This window comes from Rhinoraja longicauda, chromosome 37, assembly GCF_053455715.1.
Source record: "Rhinoraja longicauda isolate Sanriku21f chromosome 37, sRhiLon1.1, whole genome shotgun sequence".
Classification (NCBI taxonomy): Eukaryota; Metazoa; Chordata; class Chondrichthyes; order Rajiformes; family Arhynchobatidae; genus Rhinoraja; species Rhinoraja longicauda.
The window spans coordinates 541,041-559,220 of NC_135989.1; positions in this window are offsets into that span (position 1 = coordinate 541,041).

Sequence of the window (18,180 nt, forward strand, 5' to 3'; positions counted from 1 at the left end):
CCCAACGGGGAAAGGGGTGTGCTGGGGAAAGGGGGGGGGAGAGTAAGGGTGTAATTGGGGGAGAGAGAATGGGGGGGTCTGAGAATGGGGACTGGGGAGGGGGACAACAGGGGGTTAGACGGGAGGTTGGTGATCAAGGCGGTGCAAAAACCGTGGCGCCACGGTTTACCGTTTTTCCGGAATCACTGATATATACACAAATCCGGATACAAACCTACAAGATCTGAGTTTTAATAGTATACTAGCACGAGTGTGCCCATTGGGCCCGTCCTCGTAGGGTTTCCATTGTAAACGGGAGGGGAGGTGGGGGGGAGGGAAGGGGGAGGTGGGGGGAGGGAAGGGGGTGGGTGGGGGGAGGGAAGGGGGAGGGAGGGAGGAGGGGAGGGGGAGTGAGGGGGGAAGGGGGGATGGGGGAGGGGAGGGAGGGGAGGGGGGGAGGGAGAGGGGGGGGTGGGGGGGAGGGAGGGGGAGGCTGAGAGAGAGAGAGAGAGAGAGAGAGAGAGAGAGAGAGAGAGAGAGAGAGAGAGAGAGAGAGAGAGAGAGAGAGAGAGAGAGAGAGAGAGAGAGAGAGAGAGAGAGAGAGAGAGAGAGAGAGAGAGAGAGAGAGAGATCGGGAAGCATCTGTGGAGGGAATGAACAGGACGGGACCTTTCCCATTGGGATCTTCCTTTACATTTTTATTTGACTCTCCCCAGCGTGGCGTGGTTGTTATTGCAACTCTCTTTCTCTGCCCAACCACATTATCTACATTTATCTTTGATTTAATCTTTGTTTATCGCGGTACCTGTTCCTCCCTCTCTGCCCCGTCTCAGGGTAACACTGCCCCGTCTCAGTCTCTTAAACATTGTTTAAGGAGAATATGTGGATAGGGTGGTGAAGAAGGCGTTTGGTATGCTTGCCTTTATAAATCAGAGCATCGAATATAGAAGTTGGGATGTAATGTTAAAATTGTACAAGGCATTGGTGAGGCCGAATCTGGAGTATGGTGTGCAGTTCTGGTCGCCAAATTATAGGAAGGATGTCAACAAAATGGAGAGAGTACAGAGGAGATTTACTAGAATGTTGCCTGGGTTTCAGCACTTAAGCTACAGAGAGAGATTGAACAGGTTGGGTCTTTATTCTTTGGAGCGCAGAAGGTTAAGGGGGGGACTTGATAGAGGTTTTTTAAATTTTAAGAGGGACGGACAGAGTTGACGTGGGTAGGCTTTTCCCTTTGAGAGTGGGGAAGATTCAAACAAGGGGACATAGCTTCAGAATGAAGAGACAAAGGTTTAGGGGTAACATGAGGGGTAACTTTTGTACTCAGAGGGTGGTGGCTGTATGGAATGAGCTTCCGGTGGAAGTGGTGGAGGCAGGCTCGATTTGATTATTTAAGAGTAAATTAGATAGGTATATGGATGGGAAGGGATTGGAGGGTTATGGTCTGAGAGCAGGTGGATGGGACTAGGTCGGAGAGAGTGTTCGGCATGGACTAGAAGGGCCAAACTGGCCTGCTCCGTGCTGTGATTGTTATATAGTTATATGGTTATATGAATGGATCTTTCAAATTCACCCATTTCCCAGTTCTCACAAAATCAGCACCCGTTTCCGCTCTGTAACTCTAAACGAAACATTCTTCCCGTGTCTGTTCTCATGGTCACTGGGTTCTGTCTGCCTGAGTCACGATGCGCTGATAATCGTCCTACTCCAACTCATCTCGGCTCTGTAGCTTACACTCAGTGCAGAGACCATGCCCAGCCAGTGTGCCTTCTAAAATGTCAATAGAAAATGATTCCCTAGGAGAGGCCTGTGGTGTGATTTTACAATGGTCCCCATGTGGGAAGTGCCAATGTAAAGATGTTAACAGCGTCTGAATCCAGAAGGCCAGAGTTCCATAAAGTTCCAGTCACAATGTCCACTGAACATACTCGGGTCTGACCGGCCCTTCTGTGGGTCTTGCTCATTGACTTTAGTATCCCCACAGGTCATCACAGACATTGTTACTAAAGTGTCGAATACATAATTCAAAGTGCTGGAGTAACTCAGTGGGTCAGGCAGCATCTGGGGAGGGATTTCAAACCGACGGAGTAGTGGGGAGAAAGTTGAAAAAGATGGATGGGTGTGGGGCCTGGCAAGTGATGTGGATATATGTGGGGGTGGGGTGATTGGCAGATGAGTGGAGCAAATGATAAAGGTTAGAGATGAAAAGCAGACAAAAAGTCTGTCAGATAAGAAGAGAGCAGGATTGAAGGGGGGAAGGTGACGGGCGGGGTGAAAGATGGAATGAAATGGCAATGGGATAGTCATGGATGGGAGACGAGTCTTGAAAGGAGGGGGAGGAGCAGAGTGAGTGGTCGGGTGAGAGATAATGGGACAAATAGGCACGTAACAGAGCCGAGAGGGAGAACAGGACAGAGAGAGATGGTAAGGAGATATTACTTAAAATTGGGCAATTCAACGAAGATGCCGATGGGTTGTAAGCTACCCATGTGGAATATGCTCCTTGTCAAGTGGACTGATATGCCAAGTTCACAGGACAAAAGCTGAGAACTGATGCGATACGATACAACTTTATTTATCCGGGAGGGGGGGGGGGGAATTGGTCAGCCAACAGTCCTGAAACACAACAAGATGCATGAAACATGCAATTAAAGTGACGAGTGGAAAGTCTACTGACTTTTCCCTTCCTCCCTTCCCTGGGCCCCAGAGGTCACAGCTCCAGTTCCCTTCCCCCCTCTGCCTCAGCTTCAGCTTGTGTGAAACTGCTTTTCTTCAGCTGCGCTTGTTTGTTCACACTTCTGTTAACCCTTTCCCGACCACCTTCACCTTTCCTGCTTTCTCCCCAATACGACACAGTCTGAAGAAGGGACCCAGCCCGAAATGTTGTCTGACCATTCTCATCAAAGGTGCTTCCTGATCCATTGAGTTCCTCCAGCATTTTGTGTTTTGTACAAACTAATTGTTTCTATTTAAGTGTTTAATTGTCATATGGAACGGATGTCAAGTCAAGTCAATTTTATTTGTATAGCACATTTAAAAACAACCCACGCTGACCAAAGTGCTGTACACCCCACCAGCCTCCAACACACCATTCTCCCACATTTCCATAACTTCCAGCGTGATCCCACCACCAGTCACATCTTCCCATTCCCACGCGCTTCGCCTTCCAGAAAGACCCTCAACAGCTTCTTGCAACACCTGTCCCTATGACTCTTCCCTCACCTCCATCCAAGGACCCCAGGACTTGCACTTCCTCTGTTCCCGATGTGACTTCCTGCACATTGGCGATACCACCATAGACTCAGTGATTGTTTCAGCAAACTTGCGCTCGCTCTGCCAAGGCTACTGGATCTCCCAGTTGCTAACCATTTTAACTCCTCTTCCCATTACGACATTTCTATCCTCGACCTCATGCTTCTGGATCAGGAAGATTACAGATCCTCTCCATTTGCCTGGGTGAATGCAACCTCTAGAACACTCACCAATCCGGAAGCCACAAACCTGTCAGACACTGACCAAGTCCAACAATGTAGGCTTGATATTCCTCAACTTGGCCTTCGATGGTATCACTATTACTATCTTCTCTGCACCTTTTCCAGGCAAATGGCATCTTTCTCAATAGCAGGGTGACCACAACGAAAAACAGTACTACAATATGTCCAGGGCCTCCTCCATTACAAGAGTGGGGCCACATACATACTGGAGGAACAGCACTGCATATTTGTCACTGCTAAGTTACTCCATCACTTTGTGTCTTTTTTGAGATTAGTTGTTGCCAGAGGACGTTAGAAAAGCAATGACTCCCAATAGATATTTGGACAGCTATTTGGCTATAGTGGGTTTAAGGTTAAAGTGTGGCCTCTGGTAAAGCTGCTTCCTCACAGCACCAGATAGTCTGTGTGCGTTTCCTGCATGTGCTCTGGTATCCACCCACATCCCAAAGATGTGTGGGTTTGTAGGTTAACTGCTTTAAATTGCCCCTAACATGTAGCGAGCGGATGAGAAACTGGTAAAACATAGAACATGTGTGAACAGGTGATTGATGAAAGGCATGGGCCGTTGGGCCGAATGGCCTGTTTCCATGCTGTATCACTAAACTAATTGCGTTTGGCCCAAGTGCAGGCAAATGAGAATAACCTCGTCTGCAAACTTGGTCGGATGTACATGATGGGCCAAAGGGCTTGTTTCCATGCACAGTAGGTAATCACGTCATATGCCAGAGAAATGGGCCCTTCGGCCCAACTTTCCCATGCCGACCAAGATGCACAGTAGGTAATCACGTCATATGCCACAGAAATAGGCCCTTCGGCCCAACTTGCTCATGCCGACCAAGATGCCCCAAGATTGCACTCGTCCCACCTCCCTACATTTGGTCCCTATCCCTCCAAACTCGTCCTATCCATGTGGCTGTACAAATATCATTTCAATGTTGTTATATTAATTGTTTCAACAACCTCTTTTGGCAGGTCATTCCATAGACACACCATTCATTGCTATTAAATCTTTCCCCTCTCACTTTAAACCTATGTCTATGAAGCCATGAAACAATAATGAACTCTCGTTCTTCATTCCCCCACTCTGGGTAAAAGTATGCGTTCACCCGATCTATTCCCTTCATGACTTTATACACCTCTACAAGATCACCCCTCAGATCAAGGAATAAAGTCCTAGCCTGCCCAACCGCTCCCTAAAGCTCAAATCATGGTAACATCCTTGTAAATCTTCTTTGCACTTTCCAGCTTAACATCCTCCCTATAGCAGGGTGACCAAAACTGAACAGAATACTCCAATTGCAGCCTCACCAACATCTTGTATCACTGTAACATAACATCCTAATGTATAGGGTTTTGACTCTCTGTATGTGTTATTCAAGATCACCATATCCTAAGGTTCTTCCAGTCACTTTAGTAGAGCAGGAATCCCAGCAGCCAGTTTGTCCATAGCAGGCATCAGTGCAGGAGTGGGCAGATCATCTGTCTGAGCAGACTTGGTTGAGGATAATAATTGACCAGAAGGTGGACCCAAAATGCTGGAGTAACTGGGGTGATGTTTCGGGTCGAGACCCTTCTTCAGCCTGACATCAATCTGAAGAAGGGTCTCGACCCAAAACATCACCAATTCCTTCTCTCCAGAGATGCTGTCTGTCCCGCTGAGTTACTCCAGCATTTTGTGTCTACCTTCGATTTAAACCAGCATCTGCAGTTCTTTCTCACACAAATTATTGACCAGAACTTCATCCTGTGAGAATCCAGCATCTTTTTGAAATCTGATTTCGGGCTTTGGCCTAAGAGCAGGGTGGTATCTCTGCCATTGTTGTACTGCGCTGACATGGTTTATGTTTATATCTCTGGACAAAACCTTCAATCTATACATTTCTACGGCAGCAGTGTTAATATTGCGATGGTGGTAATATTGCGACCTCGTTAACATCAGAGTTGACTGGACAGAGACACAAGAGGGTGGCAGGAAATGCAGGTACCAGGGACTTTACCCATCTTTACCAAATGGGGGATAGTTCCATCAGCATGTATGGGTGGTATGGCATGGGCTGGGTACATAAGTACATAAGTTCGAGTATAGAAGTTGGGATGTAATGTTGAAATTGTACAGGGCATTGGTGAGGCCGAATCTGGAGTATGGTGTGCAGTTCTGGTCGCCAAATTATAGGAAGGATGTCGACAAAATGGAGAGGGTACAGAGGAGATTTACTAGAATGTTGCCTGGGTTTCAGCACTTAGGCTACAGAGAGAGGTTGAATAGGTTGGGTCTTTATTCTTTGGAGTGTAGAAGGTTGAGGAGGGACTTGATAGAGGTTTTTAAAATTTTGAGAGGGACGGACAGAGTTGACGTGAGTAGGCTTTTCCCTTTGAGAGTGGGGAAGATTACAACAAGGGGACATAGCTTCAGAATTGAGGGACAAAGGTTTAGGGGTAACATGAGGGGGAACTTCTTTACTCAGAGGGTTGTGGCTGTATGGAATGGGCTTCCGGTGGAAGTGGTGGAGGCTGGCTCGATTTTATTATTTAAGAGTAAATTGGATAGGTATATGGATAGGAGGGGATTGGAGGGTTATGGTCTGAGTGCAGGTAGATGAGACTAGGTCAGGGAGAATGGTCGGGGTGGACTGGTAGGGCCGGACAGGCCTGTTTCCATGCTGTAGTTGTTATATGTTATATGTTAAAATAGAATTTCCTCCACTTTGTCCCATAAATACTGCTCCATCAAGCAATCCCCACGCAAAACCAACTCTGGTAGTAAATATGATTTTGATTAAAAATCTTGAATAGTACGGGTGTCAGAGGTTATGGGGAGAAGGCAGGCGAATTGGGTTTTGGAGGGAGAGATAGATCAACCATGATTGAATGGTGGAGTAGACTTGATGGGCCAAATGGCCTCATTCTACTCCTATTCCTTATGACCTTATGATTGTGAATAATTGGTACAATTAAAGACACATTCAATGCAGAAACAATAATAATAGGGATTGGATTAAGGATGACTGAGAACTTAATATATGAACCGAATAGACATCTGCCAAGAATGTATTCACATTCTATCAGTCTGTACTTGTTCTGAACCTTGATCTCCTTTAAAAAAAACTAATTTAAAATATAAACAGGATCTAATTACCCAAAAGAACCAACATGATCTCAATGTCGGCTGATAAGGTTTTTGTTCTGCACTTCATGGAAATTATATTTGCAATCTCCTGCATCAAACGCTGTCCACCTATATATAACCTGGTCCTCCTCTTGTTCAATTCTGGTCTCCATCTGATCCCTTTGCTTGATGGTGTTACAGGGATATTTTTGGATATTAAAGGCCAACCACAGCCATAACAAGCACAATTTCTCAAAGAACATAACCAACTGTGTTCTCAAATCCCCATTCATCTCCACGCAAATGACCAATCTCAGCTCTGGTGCCACAAATCCTTAACCAACCCTCAATCACAGGTAACAGCTTTCCCCTCTCCATTCCATCAACTGTGCATTTGAACAATGTTTTTGAATCTCCCCGTAATGAGCTTTGCAGTACAACTTCTGTATCCACAAAACAAATTCCCCATCCTTTGTCCACAGTCTCTACACTCACCTCGACCTTGCCATCCTCTGTAAAAGCAATAGAAGTCAGACATAGGTGACCCTCTGCATAAAGAGAATCCTCCTCATACAGCTCTGGTGCTTTAATGAGCCTCACTAAGACATTCAGTTATTGCGGGGAATATGAATCGGAGCAGAAGGCACTTCATTATTTCTAGTCATCACCCAGAGGGTGGTGGCTCAAAATGAGCTGCCGGAGCAGGTAGTTGTGGCAGATACAATAACAGGAACACTTGGACAGGAACATGGATAGGAAAGATTTAAAGGGATATTGGCCAAATATGGGCCTAGCTTGGATGAAGTATCTTGGTCGACATGAATGAATTGAGTTGAAGTGCTCGTTGCTCAGCTCTATTACTCGATGACTGGTTTGTCCAAACAACTGAATTAGTGCCGGGCTATTGGAGAGGCAGATTTACGTCACCCACATCAGTGTGAACCAAGTCTGGGCAGATGAAGGAAAACACACAAAATTCTCTTCCAAAGCAAACCTGGATTAGTGACAGGAAGGAAGCATCATTATTCTTCATCTCAGTCTATTCATCCCCAATGTAATGTTGAGAAGTTATTCACATCTCAAGAACCTAAAGTATATATTTGATAGTGTAAACTTTACTCAAAGCAAATCAGCATTAGGAGTTTAGAGAATAAAATTATAAAAGGACTGGACAAACTGGATGCAGGAAAAATGTTCCCAATGTTGGGGGAGTCTGGAACCAGGAGCCACAGTCTAAGAATAAAGGGGAGGCCATTTAATACTGAGGTGAAAAAAAACTTTTTCACCCAGAGAGTTGCGAATTTGTGGAATTCTCTGCCACAGAAGGCAGTGGATGAATTTAAAAGAGAGTTAGATATAGCTCATGGGGCTAGCGGAATCAAGGGGTACGGGGAGAAGGCATGCACGGGTTACTGATTGTGGAATGTCAGCCATGATCACAATGAATGGCTCGAAGGGCCAAATGGCCTGCTCCTGCACCTTAAAAAACCCAAAGTAAGTAAATAAATAGGTGAGGAGATCAGATTTAAGAAATTCACTCTGGAATTGAGCTCCTGGATTTCTGTTTGGACCAAGACTGTGAGATCTGGAGTAAGTGATTGTTGATTGTAAGATACAGCATGGAAACAGGCCCTTTGGCCCACCGAGTCCACACTAATCATCTGTTCACACTGGTTCTATGTTATCGCACTTTCACATTCACACCTTACACATTAAGGGTTAATTTACAGAGACCAATTATCGCAAACCTGCACATCATTGGGATAATGAAGGGAACCTACGTAGTAATATGGAGAACATGCAAACTGCACACAGGCAGTGCTTGATGTAAGGGTCAAACCTTGCTCTCTGGCATTGTGACACAGCAACTCTACCAAACACACCATTTTGCTGCACTAGAGTAAAGACTTCACAAAACCCAAACTAGATGCTCTGATTTCTTCCCACATCCCAAAGATATGTGTTTGTAAGTTAATGGCCGACTGTATATCACCCTGAATGTTTGGTGAATGATGGAATCTGTGGAGAGGTGGTCAGAATATGGGGAGAATTAAAATAAAAGGGATTAATTTTGGATTAGTGGTTGATGGTTAGTGGACTCTTGTTATTTTGTTCTACACAGAACCAGACTTGTATCTGCAATGCTCCCAGTGAGGTGTCATTGCTTCGGTTCTGCAAGTTGTCTGAGGGACATGGTGGCAGCTCTCAAAGCACAAGTGAGCTTGGCCATCTGAGCCTCCAGCTGATGGACTATACTGCCCCCTGGTGGGTAGAGTTTAGTTTATTGTCACATGTACAGATACATGATAAAGGAAATAATGTTTAGTGCTGGATAAAATCCGATTAATAATAACCCGAGGGTCTTCAATCAGCCAGATGGTATCTCAGGATCGCTCTCCAGTTGTTCCAACTGTTTTAGGTTTTAGTTTCTTGATAACAGCTGGGAAGAAACAGTTCCAGACAGTTTACCCCATCCAACACAAACAGGGCAACAGTTCTTGTTGGAACAGAAGAGTTTCATGGAGACACATGAAAGTGCAGTTACTGCAACCTTCAACACAACACTGTTTTGGAGGAACTCAAGGGGTCATCACAGCATCTGTAGGGGGATGGACAGGCGATGGTTTGGGGCAGGGCGCGTCTTCTATTGATAGAGTTGCACAGCACAGAACAGGCCCTTCAGCTCAACTCGTCCATGTCGGCCAAGGTGACCCATCTAAGCTAGTCCTATTTGCCCACCTTTGACCCATATTCCTCCCAACCTTTGCTATCCATGTACCGATCCTCTTTCTATTCTGTTACTTAAATGCACATGCAATAAAAGCCAACAGACATTAGCCTTCATAACTGCTTACCTACTACACCTAAATGATAGCTCTCAGTGACTTATGCAAGCAGTTTAGTTTGAGTTTAGTTTATTGTCAGGTGTACTGAGGTACAGTGAAAAGCTTTTTGGTGCGTGCCAACCAATCAGCACAAAGACTATATATGATTACAATCAAGCTGTCCACTGTGTACAGATACAGAATAAAGGGAATAATGTGTAGTACAAGACCAAGTCCAGTCAAGGCCGATTAAAAGTCATCTCAACATCTCCAATGAGCTAGATGGCAGCTCAGTTGGTGTCCAGTTGGTGATAGGTTGGTTCAGTTGTCTTCTACAGCTGGGAATAAACTGACCCTGAATCTGGAGGTATGTGTTTTCACACTTATGTACTAATATCTGATGGGAGGGAGGAGAAGAGGGAGTGTCTAGGGTGAGACTCGTCCTTGATTATGCTGATGGCCTTGCAGAGGCAACATGGAGGTGTAGATGGAGACAGTGGGAGGGAGGTCGGATTGTTTGATGGTCTGGACTATGTCCACAATTCTCTGTAATTTCTTGCCGTCTTGGATGGAGCTGTTCCCAAACCATGCGGTGGCATCCCAATAAAATGCTTTTTACAGCACATCTGTAAAGGTTGGTGAGAGTTGTTGGGGGTATGTTGAACTTCCTAAACCTCCTAAGGAAGAGGAGGTGTTGGAGTGCTTTCTTGGCCATTGCTTTGCTATGGCTACTCCAAGACAGCTTGCTGATTTACTCCTTGCAACTTGAAATGTTATGAGCGGGCTGGTTGAGATTCCACACAAGCACAGTTACAGAACAGGGCAGGTATCTAGCCCAATGTCAGTTGTTCAACTACTTACAGATTAGGTGAATATTCAACATGTAAATACCTGAGCCGACCTTGAGGACATGGTCGGCCAGACCAGGTGATCTCCCGGTGGCTCAGCACTTCAACTCCCCCTCCCACTCCCAGTCTGACCTTTCTGTCATGGGCCTCCTCCAGTGTCCATGAGGCCCAGCGCTAATCGAAGGAACATCACCTCATATTTCCCTTGAGCAGCTTACACCACAGCACTATGAACATTGACTTCTCTAACTTCAGACAGTTCCTCTGTCCCTCTCTTTCCCCTCCCCCTTCCCAGTTCTCCCACTGTCTTCCTGTCTCCAACTACATCCTATCTTTGTCCCCCTCCTGACATCAGTCTGAAGAAGGGTCTCGACCTGAAACGTCACCCATTCCTTCTCTCCTGAGATGCTGCCTGACCCGCTGAGTTACTCCAGCATTATATGTCTACTTTATATTAAAAATATATATATATTTATACTGAAATGTCCTTTTCATTGGTTATATTGTTTACAGTGTACTATGTTTATATATTATGTTGTGCTGCTGCAAGTAAGAATGTCATTGTTCTATCTGAGACATCTATATACTTAAACTCTTGTTTGTTTGTTTGTGATTGAACTACATCCAAAACGCTACATGAAAGCACGCAACGTTAGGCCCACCTTACTCACCGTCATCACTTTAGTGGTAAAGCAAGTGGTTTTATTGAAATCGGAGCTATATTGTTTCAATTATTCACATATTAATGTTTTATAAAATCCCGCCCATGCGCAGTCGGGGGGGCGGTCCTCACGTAAGATGGCCGCCAGACCAGCGCCTACACTTACATAAGATGGCCGCCAGACCAGCGCCTACACTTACATAAGATGGCCGCCAGACCAGCGCCTACACTTACATAAGATGGCCGCCGGGTGACTGCACGTGCGCAGTTGGGGGGGGTCGCCTTTTTGCGTTCAGCTCCCACTTCCCGCCAGATGCCCGATTCGATCCGCGGCCCACTTGGGGGGAGTGTCACTGCCGCCGCCACAAACCGCGGTGTCTCCATCATGGCCGCCGCCACAAACCGCGGGGGTCTCCATCATGGCCGCCGCCACAAACCGCGGGGGTCTCCATCATGGCCGCCGCCACTAACCGCGGGGGTCTCCATCATGGCCGCCGCTACAAACCACGGGGGTCTCCATCATGGCCGCCGCTACAAACCGCGGGCGTCTCCATCATGGCCGTCGCCCCAAACCACGGGTGTCTCCATCATGGCCGCCGCTCCACCCCGAAGCTGCCACTCCCGCTCAGAAATTAGCGCGCCGCCGCTGCTGCTGCCTCTCAGCCACGGTCGTCTGCTTCACCGCTCAGCCCCGGAGACCCCACTGAGCCACTGCTGCCAACGAGCAGTTAAAGGTCAAACTAACTGGACCAAGCAAACCTGCTGGACCCTAACCCCCCCCCGCATTCGTGCAGCACCCGACCCCCATCCCCTCCCCCCCTCCCTCTGCCCCCCTCCACTCTCTCCCATCCCCTCCACTATCCCCCCCTCCCCCCTCCGACCACCCCCTCCCCTCTCCCCCCTCCCATCTCCCCCTCCCCTCTCCCCCCTCTGATCTTCTCCTCCCCTCCCTCTCCCCCCTCCCCTCTCCCCCCTCTGATCTCCTCCTCTCCCTCCTCCCCTCTTCACCCCTTTCCCCCCCTCCCCTCCACTCCCCCCCTCCCCACTCCCCCCTCCCCCACCTTCCTCTCCCCTCCCCCTCCCCTCCCCTCTCCCCCCTCCCCTCCCCTCTCTCCCCCTTCCCCCCTCCCCTCTCCCCCCTCCCCTCTCCCCATCTGATCTTCTCCTCCCTACCCTCTCCCCTCCCCTCTTCACCCCTTTCCCCCTCCCCTCTCCCCTCTCCTCTCCCTCTCCCCCCTCCCCACACCCCCCCTCCCCTCCCTTCCTCTCACCCCTCCCCCACCCCATCCCACCCTCCCCTCTCCCCCTCCCCTCCCCCTTCCTCTCCCCTCCCCCCTCCGATCCGACCCTCCCCTACACTCTCCCCCTCCCCCTCTTCACCCCTTTCCCCCTTTCTCCCCTCCTCTCCCCCCTCCCCCACCTCCTCTCCCCCTCCCTCTCCCCCCTCCCCACTCCCCCCCTCCCCCTCATTTCCTCTCCCCCTCCCCTCTTCACCCCTTTCCCCCCTTTCCCCCCTCCACTCCCCCTCACCCCCCTCCCCTCTCCCTCTCCCTTCTCTCCCCTCTCCTCCCCTTTCCTCCCCTCCTCCCCGCCCCCTCTGCTCCCCACCCTGTCCTCTCCCCCTCTCCTCTTCACCCCTTTCCCCCCTTTCCTCCCCCCCCCCTCCCCTCTCCCCTCTCCCCCTCCCCCTCTCCCCTCCCCTCTCCCTTCCCCCTCCCCCTCTCCTACCCTTTCCTCCCCTCCCCCTCCCACCCTTCCCCTCTCCCCGCTCCCCTCTCCCCCCCTCCTCCTCCCCACCCCTCCGATCACCCCCTCCCCATCCCTACCCCTCTTCCCCTCCACTCTCCCCATCCCCTCTCCCCCCCTCCCCTTCCCACCCTCTCCCTCTCCCCCTCCGCTCTCCCCCTCCCCTCTCCCCCTCCCCCCTCCGATCACCCCGCTCCCCTCCCCTCTCCCCCTCCCCTTTCCCCCTCCCCTCTCCCCCCCTCCCCTCTCCCCCCTACCCTCTCCCCTGACCCCCCTCCACTCTCCACTCTTCCCCTCCCCTCTCCCCTCCCCTCTCCCCCTCCCCTCTCCCCCTCCCCTCTCCCCCTCCGATCTCCCCTCCCTTCCCTCTCCCCCTCCCCTCTCCCCCTCCCCTCTCCCCCCTTTCCCCCCTCTCCTCCCCATCCCACCCTCCCCTGTCCCCCTCTCCCCCCTCCCCTCCCCCCTCCCCTCCTCCCTTCTCCCCCCTCCCCTCTCCCCCCCCACCCTCTCCCCCTCTCCCCTCTCCCCCTCCCCTCTCCCCCCTCCCCTGCCCCCTCCCCTCTCCTCTCCCCCCTCTCTCCTGCCCTCTCCTCTCCCCCTCTCTCCTCCCCTCTCCTCTCCCCCTCTCCCCCTCCCCTCTCCCCCCTCCCCTGCACCCTCCCCTCTCCCCCTCCCCATCTTCTCTCCCTCCCTCCCCTCTCCCCCTTCCCCTCTCGCCCTCCCCTCTCCCCTCCTCTCCTCTCCCCCCTTCCCCCTCCATCCGTCCCCTCTCTTTCCCCTCTCCCCCTCTCCTCTCCCCCTCCCCCTGCCCCCTCCCCTCTCCTCTCCCCCCTCTCTCCTCCCCTCCACTCTACCCCCCTCCCTACCCCTCCCCCTCTCCCCTCCCCCTCCCTGTCCCCCTCTCCTCTCTCCCCCTCCCCCCTCCCCTCTCTCCTCTCCTCTCCCCCTCTCCTCTCCCCCTCTCCTCTCTCCCCCTCCCCTCTCTCCCATCCCCTCTTCCCCTCTCTCCTCCCCCTGAAACCCAACAACCAGTCAAATTTAAACAGCCTCTTACACTGCCTTGAGGACATAAAATGTTGGACGGCACAGAACTTCCTCCAATTAAATGAGAGCAAGTCTGAGGTCATCCTATTCGGCCCCCCGACTCCATCAAATTGATAACAGGCAGTCTTGGAAGCCTATCCTGCCTAGTCAAACCGCATGTCAAAAACCTCGGCGTGATATTTGACTCTGCATTAAAATTTGATAAGCAAGTCAACGCTGTGGTAAAAGCCAGCTTCTTCCAACTTCGAACCATAGCTAAAATCAAACCTTTCCTCCAATTCGACGACACAGAAAAAATCATTCACGCTTTCATTTCCTCCCGCCTAGTCTACTGCAACTCCCCTAAACACTGGATCAGCCAATCTTCCCTGTCCCGCTGCAACTGGTCCAAAACGCCGCAGCGAGACTCCTGACGGGTACCCGTAAAAGGGACCACATCACCCCGATTCTGGCCTCTCTCCACTGGCTCCCTGTACGGTACAGAATCAACTTCAAGCTCCTCATATTCACGTGTAAAGCCCTAAATGGACACCCCCCCCCCCTACATCAAAAATCTTCTAACCCCCCTCTCTAACTCCAGGTCCCTCAGGTCGGCCGACTTGGGGCTACTCACTATCCCACGGTCTAGGCTTAAGCTCAGGGGTAACCGCGCTTTAGCGGTTGCAGCTCCTAGACTGTGGAACAGCATCCCTCTCCCCATCAGAACTGCCCCCTCCATCGACTCCTTTAGTCCAGGCTCAAAACCTATTTCTACTCCCTAGCGTTGAGGCTCATTGAGGAGGCGCTGTGAACTGTTTGCGTGCTACTGTATGTTTCATTTTTTCCTTAGTACCTAATCAGATGTACAGCACTTGGTCAACGTGGGTTGTTTTAAATGTGCTATACAAATAAAATTGACTTGACTTGACTTGACTTGACTCCTCCCCACTCCCCCCTCCCCTCTCCCCCTCTCCTCTCCCCCTCCCCTCTCTCCCCTCTCCCCCCTCCCAAATTCCACCCTCCGATCACCCCCCTCCCATCTCCCCCTCCCCTCCCCCCCTCCCTCCCCTCTCCCCCCTACCCTCTCCCCCCCTCTGATCTCCCCTCCCCTCCCCCCTCCCCTCTCCCCCACTTCCCCTTCCCTCCCCCTCCTCTCCCCCCTCCCCCCTCCGATCACCCCCTCCCCTCCCCCTACCCTCTCCACTCCCCTCCCCTACCCTCTCCCCACCCCACTTCACCCCTTCCCCCCTCCCCTCTCCCCTCTCCCCCCTCCTCACCTCTCCCCACCCCCCTCCCCCTCCTTCCTCTCCCCCACTCCCCCTCCCCTCTCCCCCTCCCCTCACCCCCCCTCCCCTCCTTTCCTCTCCCCACACCCCTCCCCACTCCCCCCTCCCCTCTCCCCCCACCCCACTCCCCCCTCCACTCTCCACTCTTCCCCTCCCCCTCCTCTCTCCCCCCCTCCCCTCTCCCCCTCCCTCCCTCCTCCTCCCCCCCCTCCTCCCCCCTCACCCCCCCTCCGATCTCCCCCCTCTCCCTCTCCTCTCCCCCTCCCCACTCCCCCCTCACCTCCTCCCCTCCCCTCTCCCCCCCCCTCCTCCCCTCCCCCTCACCTCCCCTCACCCCCCTCCCCTACCCCCTCTCTCCCCCACCCCACCCCCCTCCTCCCCCTCCCCCCTCCCTCCCCCACTCCCACCCCCCTGCCCCCCATCCCCCCCATCCCACCCCCCCACCCCCCACCCCCCCTTCCCCACCCCCCCACCTCTCCCCCCTCCTCACCCCTCACCCATCCTCCCCCTCTCCCCCCTCCCCTCCCCACCCCCCCCTCCCCTCCCCCTCCCCTTCCCCCTCCACCCCTCCCCCTCCCCTTCCCCCTCCTCCCCTCTCCCCCTCCTCTGTCTACCCTCCCCCCTCACCTCCCCCCTCTCCTCCCCCTCTCAGCTCCTCCCCTCCCCTCTTCCCCCTCCCCTCTCCCTCCCCCCTCCCCCCCACTCCTCTGCCCCCATCCCCCTCCATCCCTCCCCCTCTCCCCTCTCTCCCCTCTCTCCCCTCCCCTATCCTCTCCCCTCTCCCCCCTCCCCTACCCCCCTCTCCCCCCTCCTCGCCTCCCCCTCCCCTCTCCCCCTGCCCCCATCCCCTCACCCCCTGCCCCCCCATCCCCCTCCATCCCTCCCCTCTCCCCCTCCCCTCTCCCTCCACTCTCCTCTCCCCCTCCCCCGTCTCTCCCCCTCGCCTCTCCCACCCTCGCCTCCTCCCCCCTCCTTCTCCACCCTCCTTCCCCCCACCCCTCTCGTTCCCTCCCCTCTCCCCCTCCCTCTCCCCTCCTCTCCTCTGCCCCCATCCCCCTCCATCCCTCCCCTCTCCCCTCCTCCCCTCACCCCCCTCCCCTACCCCCCCTCTCCCCCCTCCTCGCCTCCCCCTCCCCTCTCCCCCTGCCCCCCACCCCCCTCCCCTCTCCCCCTGCCTCCCATCCCCCTCCATCCCTCCCCTCTCCTCCCCCTACCCTCTCCCCCCTGCCCCTCCCCCCCTCCTCTCCCCCTTCCCTCTCCCCCCTCCCCTCTCCCCTCCCCTATCCCCCCCTCCCTCTCCCCCTCCCCTATCCCCCCTCCCCTCTCCCTCTCCCCTATCCCCCCTCCCCTCTCCCCCTCCCCTATCCTCCCCTACCCGCTCCCCCTCCCTCTCTCTCCACTCTCCTCTCCCTCCCTCCCTCCCCTCCCTCCCCTGCCTCCCCTCTCTCCTCTCCCCTCCCCTCTCCATCCCTCCCCTCTCCCCCTCCCCCTGTCCCCCCCTCCCCGTCCCCCCTCCTCTCTCTCTCTTCCCAATCCCCCCCTCTCCTCTCCCCCTCTCCTCTCCCCCCCTCTCCCCCTCCCCCTTCCCTCTCCCCTCTCCTCTCCCCCGCCCCTATCCCCCCCCTCTCCACCTCCGCTCTACACCCTCCCCTCTCCTCTCCCCCTTTGCTCTCCCTCCACTCTCCTCTCCCCCCTCCTCTCCCCCTCCCCTCCCCCCCCTCCCCCCCCCCCTCTCCTCCCCCCTCTCCTCCCCCTCTCCTCACCCCTCTCCCCCCCCTCTCCCCCCCCCTCTCCCCCTCTCCCCCCCTCTCCTCCCCCTCCCCTCCCCCCTCACCTCCCCCCCTCTCCTCCCCCTCTCCTCTCCCCCTCCCCTTCCCTCTCCCCCCTCCTCTCTCCTCCCCCCTCTCCCCCCTCTCCTCCCACCTCCTCCCGTCTGTCCCCCTCGCCTCTCCCACCCTCGCCTCTCCCCCCTCCCCTCTCCACCCTCCTTTCCTCCACCCCTCTCGTTCCCTCCCCTCTCCCCTCTCACCTATCCTCCCCTCTCCTCCTCCCCTCCCCCTCCCCTTCCCCCCTCCTCCCCTCCCCCTCCCCTTCTCCCCTCTACCCCCCTCCCCTGTCTACCCTCCTCCCTCACCTCCCCCTCTCCTCTCCCCCCTCTCCTCTCCCCCCTCTCCTCTCCCCCTCTCCTCCCCCTCTCCACTCCCCCCTCACCTCCTCCCCTCTCCCCCCTCCCCTCTCCCCCCCTCATCTCTGGCCCCATCCCCCTCTCCCCCCTTTCCCCCTCCCCTCTTTCCCCTCCCCTCTCCTCTCCCCTCTCCCCTCTCCCCTCTCTCCCTGCCCCCCATCCCCCTCCCCTCTCCCCCTGCACTCCATCCCTCCCCTCTCCCCCCTCCCCTCTCCCCCTCCCCTCTCCCTCCACTCCCCTCTCCCCCTCCCCTCTCACCTATCCTCCCCTCTCCCCCTCTCTACCCCCTCCCCTCTCCATCTCCCCTCTCCCCCTCCCCTTCCCCCCTCCTCCCCTCTACCCCTCCCCTGTCTCCCCTCTCCCCTCCCCCCCCCTCCTCTCCCCCTCCTCTCCCCCCTTGCTCTCCCTCTCCCTCTCCCCTCTCCCCCCTCCCCTCTCGCTGAATTTGATCAGCCCGTCATGAACGTATCGGTGTGTAGCCGGGGACTGGGAAGAGATCCAGTGGGACACCTGTGTTGGGAGTTATTGTGGAGGATATGTTTTTACCTGTCCCTACTGTTCATGGTCTCTGGGTCAGAACGTCGAGGATCCAGTGGCAGAGAAGTGCAAATAAAATGTAGGATGAATGGAGGTGGGCAATTGCACCGACTCAAGGGCCCGTTTCCTGCTGTTTGACTAACTGCCATATGACCAACTTTAACAGCTCTAAGCAGTTTCTTCATCACATATTTGAGGAGCTGCTGAACTTTTCTGTTAATGTCGTCAATTGGCAAAGCATTAACCATAATCAACCTCCTTCTTTGCAACTCTGTGGGAAACGGAATAATGTATGGACATGGATTCAACCAATATCTGACCCTGTTCTGGTTTGTTTTGCAGTGATTTACAACAGCCACCTGATGTTTCTAGATCAAGCCGAAACCTGTATGTTTGGATACATAAAACTAAACATAGCACGTGTGTTGGTGAGTCAGAATACAATTTCACTTGAGAGCGTTCATTACTATCCTTTCTGTCGTTACCACCA